The sequence below is a fragment of the Thermobia domestica genome, chromosome 7 (genome assembly GCF_964235325.1).
Source record: "Thermobia domestica chromosome 7, izTheDome1.hap1.1, whole genome shotgun sequence".
NCBI lineage: Eukaryota > Metazoa > Arthropoda > Insecta > Zygentoma > Lepismatidae > Thermobia > Thermobia domestica.
In genome coordinates this window covers 296,370,378-296,383,252 of record NC_137460.1, presented here as the reverse complement: position 1 = coordinate 296,383,252, position 12,875 = coordinate 296,370,378, and positions in this window count along the sequence as shown.

The following is a 12,875-nucleotide window of genomic DNA, read 5'->3' as shown; positions in this document are numbered from 1 at the left end:
TATCAGTTTTTTCTTCAAACACAAGTTCCATAAACTTTTCACGAGCTAAATTCCTTATATTATCTTGGCGAAAGAAGCCTACATGATATAAATCAATAATATCTTTTGCAGACTTACATTTTTTCAAAAGAACATGAGGATCACAACCAAAATGCATAAACAATGCTTGCAATAGCTTGGAATATGCTTCATTGCTTACCCTTGCACCTGTAACATGACATTGTGTTAACACTTCCCACGTAAATAAAATTTCGTTTGGATTTTCATATCCGCGCGCTTCTTGTGCTGACAAAATGGTACAGATCACAGTGTTTCTCCATTGTATTACTGACACACAAAATATGTAATTGCAGTTTGAATCATTGTATCTTAAACAGTAAATATTTTATACAATGATGTATTATAAATAAATAAATTATTAATGCTATTTACTGTACACAAAGAACTTTGGTAATTCTTGTTGCAGTTTTGAAATGAGAAGCTTTTGTAGCTAGACTTTTATATGATTCACAATGTGTTGACCAAAGATACACTTTTTAAGAATTCTTTTACACTTACCAGTAACTATAATAATAATAATAATAATAATAATAATAATAATAATAATAATAATAATAATAATAATAATAATAATAATAAAACTTCCCCGAACTTGTTTCAGTTCACAACAGATTTAGTTATAAGTTTACCGACAGTACACTTGAAAGCTTGTCGGCAATTGCACTAATACTTGCCGTTAACTATAATAATAAAACTTCCCGTAAGTTTTTTTAGTTTAGTATCGATGCACTAACACTTGCCACTCACTAACTGTATTTTTAGTTCACCGAAGATATATGTCTAAGTTTATTGGTTCACTACTTTCCGATAATTGTAATTTACAAATTGCCGTAATGAAATTGTTTTAGACTAATTGCACCACAAAGTATAAACTAGAAACGTGTTTACTTTTTCATTGATTGTTTACTATCAACACTGATAATTGGAAATCCCAAGAACTCCACACGAAGATTTCCGAAAATTTGCCGAACTTTACCGAAGCTTGCTGAAGTTTTCCGAAAATTGCCGAACTTAACCGAAGATGAACATAAGAGTTTATCCACAATTCCTGTACATGTTGGTAAATGTACCACACGAATGGTTCCGAAAACTGCCGAACTTAACCGAAGATGTACATAAGAATGTATCAACAATTCCTGTACACGTTTAGTAAATGTAACTCCCAAAAGACTTGTAACTTTAAAGATCACCAAAGATATACTTCAAAGTTTATTATTAGATGTATGTGTACTTTGCAATAATTGTAATTTTGTAACGTAATTAATTGTAATATCAACACAGAGTATAACGATAAACAGGTTTACTTTAACACTACTAATTATATAGTGCGCCGCGCGGCTTGCTGCGCTGGATTTATAGTTTTAAAATTTAATCTCCTACCCAAAAGCAATTAGTTTTTAGTCTCGTACGCAGGTGCTTCAAAATGCAAAAAATATTTTAAATTAGTACCAGTAATATTATGAAATGTGCCATAATTTAGTCGAACAATTTGTAATTGTAGTATTAAAGTTTGTAACACTTTAAACAATTTTAGTTGGTTCGTATCTTTTAATCTTTCGCTTCCAAAATGTTCATAAAGAGAAACTACGTTTCGAAATTACTAAAACGGCAAACTGTAAAATAATCAGAAATATTAAAATTGAAAACAAGTTGAAACATAAGAATATTATTTTTCTTAATATTTCTTCAATGTGAACATTAAAATTGTTGTGATGTGATAAATAATTTATTTTCTACGAAACTGTTTATTTATTTATTTTTTGTGAAAGACCCCTTTGCTGTGCAAACTCGGAAGAGAAATTGCGTTTCGAAAATATTAAAAGTTGTTTCAACCTACAAATAATTTCAATAGAAACTTAAAGTAACATAGTTGCAAACTGTAAAATAATTTGGAATATTAATTAAGAAAACATGGAAGTCTGAAATGCAAATTTATATAAAAGTTAAAGTTTTAATAGGGCAACGAATGGTTGTTCCTATAGAAATAAACTGGGAAGTACTAGTGAGTGTTTTAGAAATAATTTTAACAGTCACAGAGTGAACAAATGTAATATATATGCGTATTTAGATTATTGTTTTAAACAAAATAAACATTTTAAACATTTTTTCTTTAAAACAAAGTACTTTGTTTTAAACTTTAAAACGTTTTAAACAAAAAAAAACATGTTATTTCAACCCTGATATATATATATATATATATATATATATATATATATATTTATCCCGATACCGATGGAACGACCATACATTGGCGATTTGCATTCCATCAGGCGACCTGGTCGATCAGGCGACACTATATGGTCGTCCAGTGGGAAACCGTGTTAGACGGTCTCCTCTCACCACCACTAGTGCGTAGAAATCAACTTTGAAAATTGACGTTGGTGGTCCCAACGGTGCTGAGATAACTTTTTCTTGTATAACTGTAGTTCAGGGTTTCATCGGCAGGTGCGCGACAGTCATGAGCGTATAGCTTGTCGAGCGTATAGTTCTATATACATCAAGGCGCGTTGGACCACCGGAAGTTCTCATTTCGCAGTTGGCAGCTGTGCTCACCATTGGCTCGTGCATGCACTTTGTTCTGTTTGCAGATTTTTCGCGGTTTCGGAAGCTAGAAGAAACAACATGAATGAAGGAATCAAACAATGATTAAAAAATAACTGAAAAAAACTGACAGAATATTTTATATAGTAATATACAAGACAATAAGAAAAAGTTAAAATGTTTTTTAGCTTGTACATATAATACATGTGACTATCTACAAATAATTATTATAATACGTTGTTTCAACTATTATCATACATATTAATCGTGTGGGATGTCAAATACTTTTACAAGCAGTGTTGGGCGTCTTTGGGCCACTTTCACATAATAAAAGCCGCAAGTTACTGGCAGAAGTTTAAAAATGTTTTATATCCATTTATAAGAAAATTGTCAATCGTTTTATACTAGTTTCCTTAAACCTCGGATCTGTTTCCAGCAGAGCCATAGCAAGAAGGGAAGGCGCGGGGCGGTCGTCCCAGGCGCTGATGGCTAGAAAGCGCCGAACGAGCAAAAAGAAAGAAAAAGTGCTAGAAATGATTTAAAAAGTATTGACGCCCTATTAAATCAATGTTGTTGTCGGTTTTGATACAATTTGATACAACTGTAACACTCCGACTTTGATCAAATTTGGCAGTTAGATACCACACATAAAATACACGAATACGTGTTTTTTTTTCTTTTATAATTTTCTGTGGAGGAGAAACAATTATTGAGGACCAAAGCCCATATCCAATATTTCGGAAGTTGACGCCCGAACGCAGTATGAAGTGGACCGAAGTGAATGATATTGTACCTAGTAGATGTAAAATGAGGGAATACTTGTTTCGTATTTTCCTGAAACAAAGAAATAAATGGGTGGGGCAAAGACCCTTCCAAATATTTGATTACGAAATATGAAAAGTGCTTATGAGTATACTTTCGAAGTGCCTAAATTACATAGAGAACGCAACGAAAGGATATTAAGAAACGATACACAAAAATAAGCTAACCCGTGTTTTGTAGTTTGTGCGGAAAAACTGTGTGGATGCCAAGATCCTCTCCTAAAAAAGTACATAATGAAGCAGAAGCGCAGGAAGGAGTGGACCGAAGCGAATGAAATTATACATAGATCTTGTATATCTAAAATAAGGCAATACGTGTTTCGCAAGTAGCCTGGGGGCGCTAACTTCAGTCTTTGAATTTGAACTTTTGAGGGCAGAAACACGAAACACTCGAAATTCACTGTATTGATTCCTACTTCTAGGTCATCTATCTATTGCTAAAATTTCACTATTTTCACACTAGTTTTTTTTCTACATATAGCGTATTTTATAGTATTTCGGGGTGCGCCTTTAACCCTTACAGTGTTTTCCCCATAAATAAAAGCACGTGTCGATTTATTTGCTGTTTACTGGTCGATGTGCAAATTTGAAACAAATCAGTACGGGAAACTTGGGAAACATGAATTGCTTTATTTTGCATATACAATATCTACACACAATTTCATTCGCTTCGGTCCACTCCTTCTTGCGCTTCTGCTGTAATATTTACTTTCTTCGGAGGGGCCTTGGCCCAACACTATTTTTCCCCCAGAAACTAAAAACACGTGTTCGCTTTTTTTTTTTTTAAAGAAAATACGAAATACGTATTTCTTCGTTTTAATTCTACGGTATCTATGCATAATTTGATTTACTTCGGTCCACTTCTTGCTTTTCGAGCGCCAAATTTCAAAATTCTGGGTTGGGGCTTCTTTCCGTAAAAAGAAAATACGTATTGATTTGTTTCATGTGTAATATCTACCTGCCAAATTTGATCAAAATCGGAGTGTTACACTTAGGAATTGTTACATGTTAGTACTTAAAGAAAGTTATTGCTGTATATGATTTTTAATGACGATGTGATATATATAAGGTGCTAAGTAATGATGTACTCAAGAGCGTTTTCAAAATCAGAAACAGTCAAAGTCTGAGTCTAAAATACGTTGGTGATGATGAGTTTGCTTACTTAATCATGCTTTTCTACCCAATGGGATTAATATTTCTTGAGAATGAAGATACAAAAATGAAAGGAGTGAAGAGACACGAGAGAATATGCACGAGAGAATATAAAATATAAGTAAACAAGAAGAACAATAACACTTTCGAACTTCAAGCAGTTGTAAAAAAGGAGTCAGCGAATTTTCTCTTTTCCAAAGACTGATCACTACCAGTGTATTTTTTTTTTTTTTTTATTCCTTTGATAGGCTATATGGAATACTTCAAATCTGAAGGAATTTGTTGGAATCATTTCTCCATCAACCACTTGTATCGCCAGGATATTTTCTTTTGTGCATACGTATCTAGTTTTGTGGTTTTTCTATCAGCACACATACCAAACGTATACACATATATAATATATGTGTATTAGTGTGTTTTTAATATGTTAATTAATAATAAGCAACCTTAAATTCAGAACTTCTATTGATTAAGAGATTAAGTAATTACTATTATTTCAAAATGTTGTAGCGAACTATATTTTGGATTTGAAATACAACATTAAACATATTCTTTAGCTCCATAGATCAATATTGAGAAATTCGCAAAAGAAGGCTCCTTCTAATGTCCATTACATTTCACAATTTTTTTTTTTTTTTTTTTTGTCGTAAAAGAATTGAAATTAAAATCCCATTTGCTTACAGAATAAAATTACAAAAGTTTACAATTATTACTAGAAATTCTATAATTCATTTCGAACATTTTAAAAGTACATAGTTTCTACTGTACTGAAATATCATTTCTTACCGATAGTATGAAATATTGCAAATAGTTGTACTGTAAGTTTCCATAACTGTTCTCCAAATGGATTTGTATAGAACCAAAGGGAGTTTTGTCAAGTTTAACAAAAATTCCAAAATAAACCTCTTGAAAGCAGCTCTTATTTGTAAAACAATACATAATGATCGCTTTTGGTTGTTGTAATGCCCTTTTAAGCAGCTTAATAAAAATTCAGTGTAGCATAATAACAAAAGCTGCTTTTCTTATGTAAAAAAAAAAAAAAGGAAAGAAAGAAAGAAAGCTTGGTAAGGTGTCTGTACTCGGTGCCGAATTCTATTTCACCCCGGGCGCCGAAATCTCTATTTACGGCTCTGGTTGACGGTATTTAAAAAAAAAAACTCTGTTGACATGTAAAAAGTTCGAGCGGAGTGCCTACAAAACGGAATACCGGCGCCATTCATGGTGTATGGCATGCTTTAACAATGAGAAAGGCAAATAACTTTAAAACGTCGGCACAATCAAGCCCTTAAATGAGATACGAACTTCCTTTTCTGAACATTTGTTATCTCTAGGTTGAAATTGGTAAGGGTAATTTTAATGTTTCATTGTTGGGTAAAGACAGGAAGATTGTGCTAATATATTTACTGGTACAGTCAACTGCTTTCGAGCTTCTTTAAAAGTACGAGTAATTTCATGTGTTTAGGTACAACTCTTCCTCGTTGTTCAATCACTCATTTTCCTCCTTAATTTTTTTTTTGTTTGTTTTTGGCTGGGGTTAAAATAATTGAAGTAAATGATGTAAGATGGTTCTCAAAATAATTTAGTGCAAACATCACTACATAATTATTGGTCAAATAATTAAGTTCTATTACTGACGGTTTTATTCAAAGTAACTTATAATCTTTCATACGGTGTGTAAATTGAAGAAACTTTTTCTAATAAGAAAGTAATTTATTAATACTTGTATTTTCACTTCCAGTATGTCTTTGTGATAATGTTTGTGACATTTTACAAGTTACAAGCTTTGCTTACTTAATATACATTAATATCATCACTGAGGAAATCAGAATGTTTTAATTTAGAATGTTGAACATTCACATGGGTCAGTGGGTCAAGATTTGTGAGCGGGCCAGTGGGTCGTGGTCAGCAGGACGTGACCCACTGCTACCTACCAATCACCGTGACCCATTCTGACACCGACACACTCAGACCGACTGACTCACTCTATTCAGTCCATAGTAGACAGCATCTTCTGAACACTGGTGAATTTGCCTGTGTTTCACTTTCAAGGCATCTATTTTATTCATTTTTCATTTTTTTTCTATTTACTTATCTGAGATGAGTATATCTATGTGAAAAAAGAACTTCAGGTATTTTGGATATTGATATTTGTAACTGTTGTAACAACAATAGGACTTACTACATATTGGGTCATGGTTTGTTGAAGTGGGTCATGGTGGATGGTGGATCACAGTGAGTCATAGTCATGATGGGTGGTGGGTCAATGGGTTGTGGGTCAATATTTCATTGACATACATCATCTGAATAGTGATCAGAAATAACGAATTGAAGCAAGCATCATTCCTTCTGATCACTGTTCAGACATTTTCTCCTTTATATATTTTCCTTGGAACAACGTAAACATGATAGTCTAAATTAATACTTGAAGGCTTTGAAGGTTGCCATCACTTTTTCAAGCTTGACGTATTATAAAAAAAGTAACAATGCACTGTAGTGCCTTTCTTTGCTAAACAAACGCATGCTTAATTAGATGCGTAACCGTGGTCTCAATTAATGCGGATAATCAACACTATTGCATTGCTGTCACTACTGGAAATGAGATTTCTTTATAGATTAATTGGTATTTTAGACTTCAAGACTTTTACTTGCCTCCTGATGTGACACTCGTCAATGAGCACGTAAGGTTGTAATGAAAAATGAGACTGAATTAAATTGTTCATTACGAAGTAACAGCCTGAAAAAGGTTTAATTTAAAGAGGGTGAGTGTCAAGAAAAAAAAAAAAAAGTAGATTTTGTTGCGGATGATGATAGGTAAATATAAAAGTTCGTAGTAAAGCTATACGTATAAGGGTAAAATTTTTAAGGGATGACAATAGTTTCAAGAAGCAAAGAAATATGAAGTTTGTTTACAGGGTGTCCAAAAAGTCCCGTATCATAGATGAGAGCACATTTGTTCAATGTGTCCTCTGTTGAATTCTATTCATGCTTTGAAGCGGAATGGTAAAGAATGAAAATAAGGGGGGGGGCAATTTGGGTAAATTGCTTCCCTTATATATCCTTTCTTTTCGTGCAAGATGAGCCCCGTCGGGAATCTTTACGCTGCATTACAACAGAGATTAACCGTACTCCCAGAAAGCGTAGTTCATCGAACTCAAAGTAAGCCTCGGGCTCATTGACGATCAATACAGTTTGGCTGAAATCTAGTGTTCAAGTAGTTTAGTATGAGCAAGACGTGGTGTGCTAGGGCACCAACTTGCATGAACCATGCTTTCTTTATATATTCTACTAACAAAGTGCAATATTCTTATCCATGTTCAGGAAATGACCATCTTATCCTCCTGTCCTCCCTTCGTTTTCAAACACCGTATTTACGCAATCCTAAAACGCACATTTTTAATTATTTTTCAATCCCAAAATTGAGGTGTGTCTTACATTCGAGTTTGCAAGTTTAGGCCTACATTTTGCACTGTCAGTAAGGCCCAATTTACAGCAGAAGACGATTGAGTTTTGACGGAGATAGCTAATCTCGTTAGTCATGATTCTGTGAAGAATGTGTACTAGGAATACCCACATTTTGCGAAAAATGGGAAATTGTTTCATCCGGAAAATTGAAACAAAATGGAAGACGAAAAATTTTCATTGTGTTTTCACATGTTTATTTTTTTTTTCATTCTTAAAATTCAATGCCGAGTAGTTTTTTTTTTTTTTTTTTTTTGTCTTGTCTCACATTTGAGGACGTTTTAGACTCGCGTAAATACGATATCTAAAATGTCCTGCAACCCGCTTTAATTAAAACCTACGCTTGAAACTGCTAAACTTTTATTCTTATGAACTTTTAGTTGAGATGCATATTCAACAATTTTTTCTATGGCCACGGACTTTCACCCCAACGAAACTATGTTGGGAACCTCGGAAACACTTAATATATACAGAAACGAACATAATGTTTAAAATTGTAAAAATTTTGTTCTCACCGCAAATTCAGTTTTACCAATTTCTTGTATATTACAGCACTTTTGAAGTATTCTGTAGATATATAAATGAAAGTCAACGCTTTACTTTTACATAACGGAAAATTACATTTGAAGAATAAAACGCCATACAGTTTACCTCAGTTGCATATTCACCCATTTAAAGGAAAGTAAACGTTTTATTTTCAAAGAACTGATCACTGTTTGAAACTGAAAGAAATGTTTTCAAGCCTCAGATGTTATTTCACTTAACCCATTTCAGGAATTATGCAGACATTTTAAAGTAACATGTATACAGGGTGTATCAGATCACACCGTCCCAGGCTTTTTCTCGGCTCGTAGTGCCCGTATACACTTCAAACAACAAATGGTGATGCTTTCATATTTGGTTCTTCAAATAAGCAAACTAGCTTCAGGTATTCTTATTATGATAATGCCATTAAGCGATCAGCTAACTGCTTCACATGGCATTTGATACATAGATTTGGTGTCTCAAATACTTCTCTCCAACACAGACTGTCACAGCGAAAGCAAGGAATGAAATCACCTATTGCGCGTAAGTTTGGATTTGAGAAAATACTTTCCCCGATATGTATGGAAAAGAGCTGAAATGCCATGTGAAACAGTTAGCTGATCGTTTAATGTCATTCTCATGGTAAGAATAAATGAAGATAGTTTGACTTAGCTGAAGAACTAAATATCAATGACAGGTTCAACAAAGATAAACAGAGTGCTATGAAAGGCTTTTATACGAGTTTAAGAAGTGACTTCCCAATTTATTTGTTTGAATACCTGTGTCTACAAGTATATTTAAATCTTTGAGTTTTATTTCCCACGCTTATGCCGGCTAGGCTAATGGAGACGGCAATGATGAGAAATGATTGAAATGGTGGAATCAAGAAAGTGCGAGAAAACGGAAGAACCTGGAGGAAACCCACACACACGGTGTTTGCCCACCACAAAGGTCACTTGGCGCAGCTGTGAACGAACCAATGAACTCTAAACAGCAGAGGTAAACGCTCTACCACTGAGAAACCGCGACCTGTAAGTATATCGTGAACAAGTTTCAATAAGGAACAATTTGCAAAGTTCTATACAAATTAGTGCACACTGATGAAGAAATATTCTTTTCCACCATCACGAATACTGAACGCTCATGAGATTGGTTTATCGTGTGTTCATATTAATTCCAAAACGGAAACGAGTTCTGGGCAAGTTGACATCGGGCTAGGGTTGCCAGACTTCCCGGTTTTCAATGAAAGAATTAACTGTCCCGAAAAAGGCTTTCAGGACTCCTGTTTTCGCTCTTCAGATTGAAAAAAAAATCAGCCCGAAAGAACTAGTATTTCCTACCTGAAAACGGAAGGTAGTATTTCTGACTCAAATGATGACGCAACAAAGAAAAGAGTATCTCTTCAATCATAAATGGGAGAGTGTGTCGTGATTGGCGCAATATTTAGGGCCTGTTAAACACAAAAGCTCGGAATTCGGAAAAAGTGTCACCAGGCAACTCTCCCGTTACCTCTCCACATTTTTTATACATCCTTTTGTGGGGCTTCATTTGTGCTAACTGTTTATAAAAAGAATGAACTGAAAAATTGTAAGTAGTTACTAATCTGAAAAGACTGGTATAATAGATTCTTACCAAATGAGTAGGAACCGTGATCTTAATGGCTTAATGGCTGAGGGTTTTTCGCTTACAAAATCTGGCAATCCTACGTCGGGCGAAAGAGGTCGGAATATAACATTGATATTCTGCGTGAGTGCTACTGGTCAATTTGTACTACCCCTCTTCATAGTCGTATTTCCGCGCCAGAAGAAGAGTGAGGGACTGTTTGTTGATGCTCCACCTGAGAGTATTGCTGTAGCACAAAGTACTGATTGGATAACGACTGATATTTTTTTAACTTAATTGCAACACTTTGTAAAATTCTGTCATCCTTTCCCTCCCATCCCAGTTGTGCTAATTGTTGATGGACATGGCAGCCATAAAGAACTGAAAGTGATTAAATATGCGAGGGATCACAGTATTCACTGCTCAGTACTCCTCCACATATCACTCACAAGACTCAACTCACTGATAGGTGTTTTATGAAACCATTTCAAGACACATACAGTGATGCTTGTTCACTGTGGATGCGCAAGAATGCTGGAGTAAAGACATCCGAATACGATGTAGCGCATCTTGTTTCAGAGGCACACCAAAAAGTATGTCACATGGACGTAGCTCTCAACCGATTTGCCTTCACAAGAACATATTCACTGAACCCTCAGATATTCACAGACACTGACTATCTGTCCGCAAACGTTCACGAGTATCTGATCGGCACTTTGTATGCAAAGGATTGGGCACGTCCATCCTCACCACAACAAACGTCTGGAGATCAGGTGACATGTTTAGGATAAACGGTCTCCCGACATCCTTGATGCAGTCTTTATGGTTCCCCAAATCTCAACAGGACGATTAGCTAGGGATGCTGCTATGAGCCACATAATGATTTGGAGGACTCTGCACAATAACGCGTTAAATCCTTATCATGTTCGTCTGCACCAAAAACTCCGAGAACAAGATTTCCATAACCATCTGGAGTCAATGGCTGAGCGACAGGAATCCATGTTTCAGCACAACATTCTGTGTACGGATGAGGTGATCTTCAAGATTAATGTACGTCAACGTACACAACGCTCACTACTAGTCCAGCGAGAATGCTCACTGGGTACGTGAAGTTGACAATCAACATATCTGGAGTCTAAATGTCTGACGTGGTATAGTGAGAGGCAAAATTGGTCCTTATTTCTTCGAAGGTACTTTAACAGAAGTAGGATACGCTAATTATTTGTCAGATGTTCTTTGTGAGCGCTTGGAAGAGGTCTCATTAGCAACTCGTGAAATAATGTGATTACAAGACGGTTGCTCTGCTCATTTTGCAACAGTTGCCGGACAAACTGTTGCTCATTTATTTCCAAACAGGTGGATCGGAAGAGGAGGCCGTTTCCTGGTCAGCTCGTTATCCGGACCTGACTCCTCTCGATTTTTCTTTTGGGGACGTGTCAAGGAGCTGGTTTAGCAAGAGCGTCCTACTACAAGGGAAGACATAATGAACAAGATCTATAATGTCTGCCATGGACTAAGATGAAATGAAGTGTTAAGAGCAATCTACAGTGTCCCGGTGCGCATTCGAATGTGCATCGCACGTGCTGGACGATCCTTTGAACATTTATTATGTTTTATTTTTTTTTGGGGGGGGGAGTACGATATTTGGGTGAGAATGTTCAGACCTTGCAGTTCATGTTATTTATTTTATTTATTATCTTCAGTTTGTTTATTTTTATTATTCTTGAACAATTGTTTCTGCAATGAGTTCCGAAAAGTGATTATTAAAATGTTTACATAAGTTAAGAAGACTAAGAGAGTGTCAGTGATTTCGTAAGTTTGATTTTTTTGGAGCGGAGTTGTTGGACTTTACACCCAAATTTCTTTCATACGTAGTTTAAAACCAAAGAGTGTTTTCCTCTGTTTTTCTGTTTTAAATTGGTTCATATTCCGAAATTTAAACTAGTACTGTCCTGTAATATTGTTTTCGTTTGTTGATAAGTAGACGAGATATGCCCTAAAGTTTGATACTAAATGCTATAAAGCGTTTTTAACAACTATTTAATATAACATGTGCTATCTGATGTTCTTTTGGAGTCATTACCAACTAAAACTGTTGTTCTTAGTTGCAATTCAACAGCAAATAATACATAGATGCCAAACCGGAGATTTTAACGGAAAATGTTCCTGTAAAAGTTGTTTCCTTTTCAATAATACTTCCAAATAAATCGAAATTGGTACCACTCTCCATTTAAAATTTTGGAGTTCATTCCCCGCGGAAGTATTCTCGCTACGCCACTGAATATGAAAGAATCACAGTTTGATTCTTCACATACGATTTGGTAGTTCATTTTTTGTTTGAAGTGTCTACGTGCACTGCGAGGCGAGAAAAGTGCCTGGGACGGGTGGTCTGATACTCCTTATATACAGTAAAAAGCTGAAGGAACAGAATAAAGAGCTCGTCACTCCATCAGATAAATACATACATATCTGCTACCATAACTAGAGGTGCATAAAGCATCTATACACAGCTTCGCCGGAAGTCTGCTTCATTGTAAGGCTAATTGGACGCCCAAGCAAACGTTGGTACTTCTGCTTGAATGGGCGCAGAAATTGCCTGAAACTGTATGCAAAAAAGCATCTATACTGGACTCCGAAGAGGTACTTGAGTGAATTGTTTCCAGAATAACGCCAGTTTGGGAACAGGCAGAAATACATCAATTTTGAAGAAAAAAA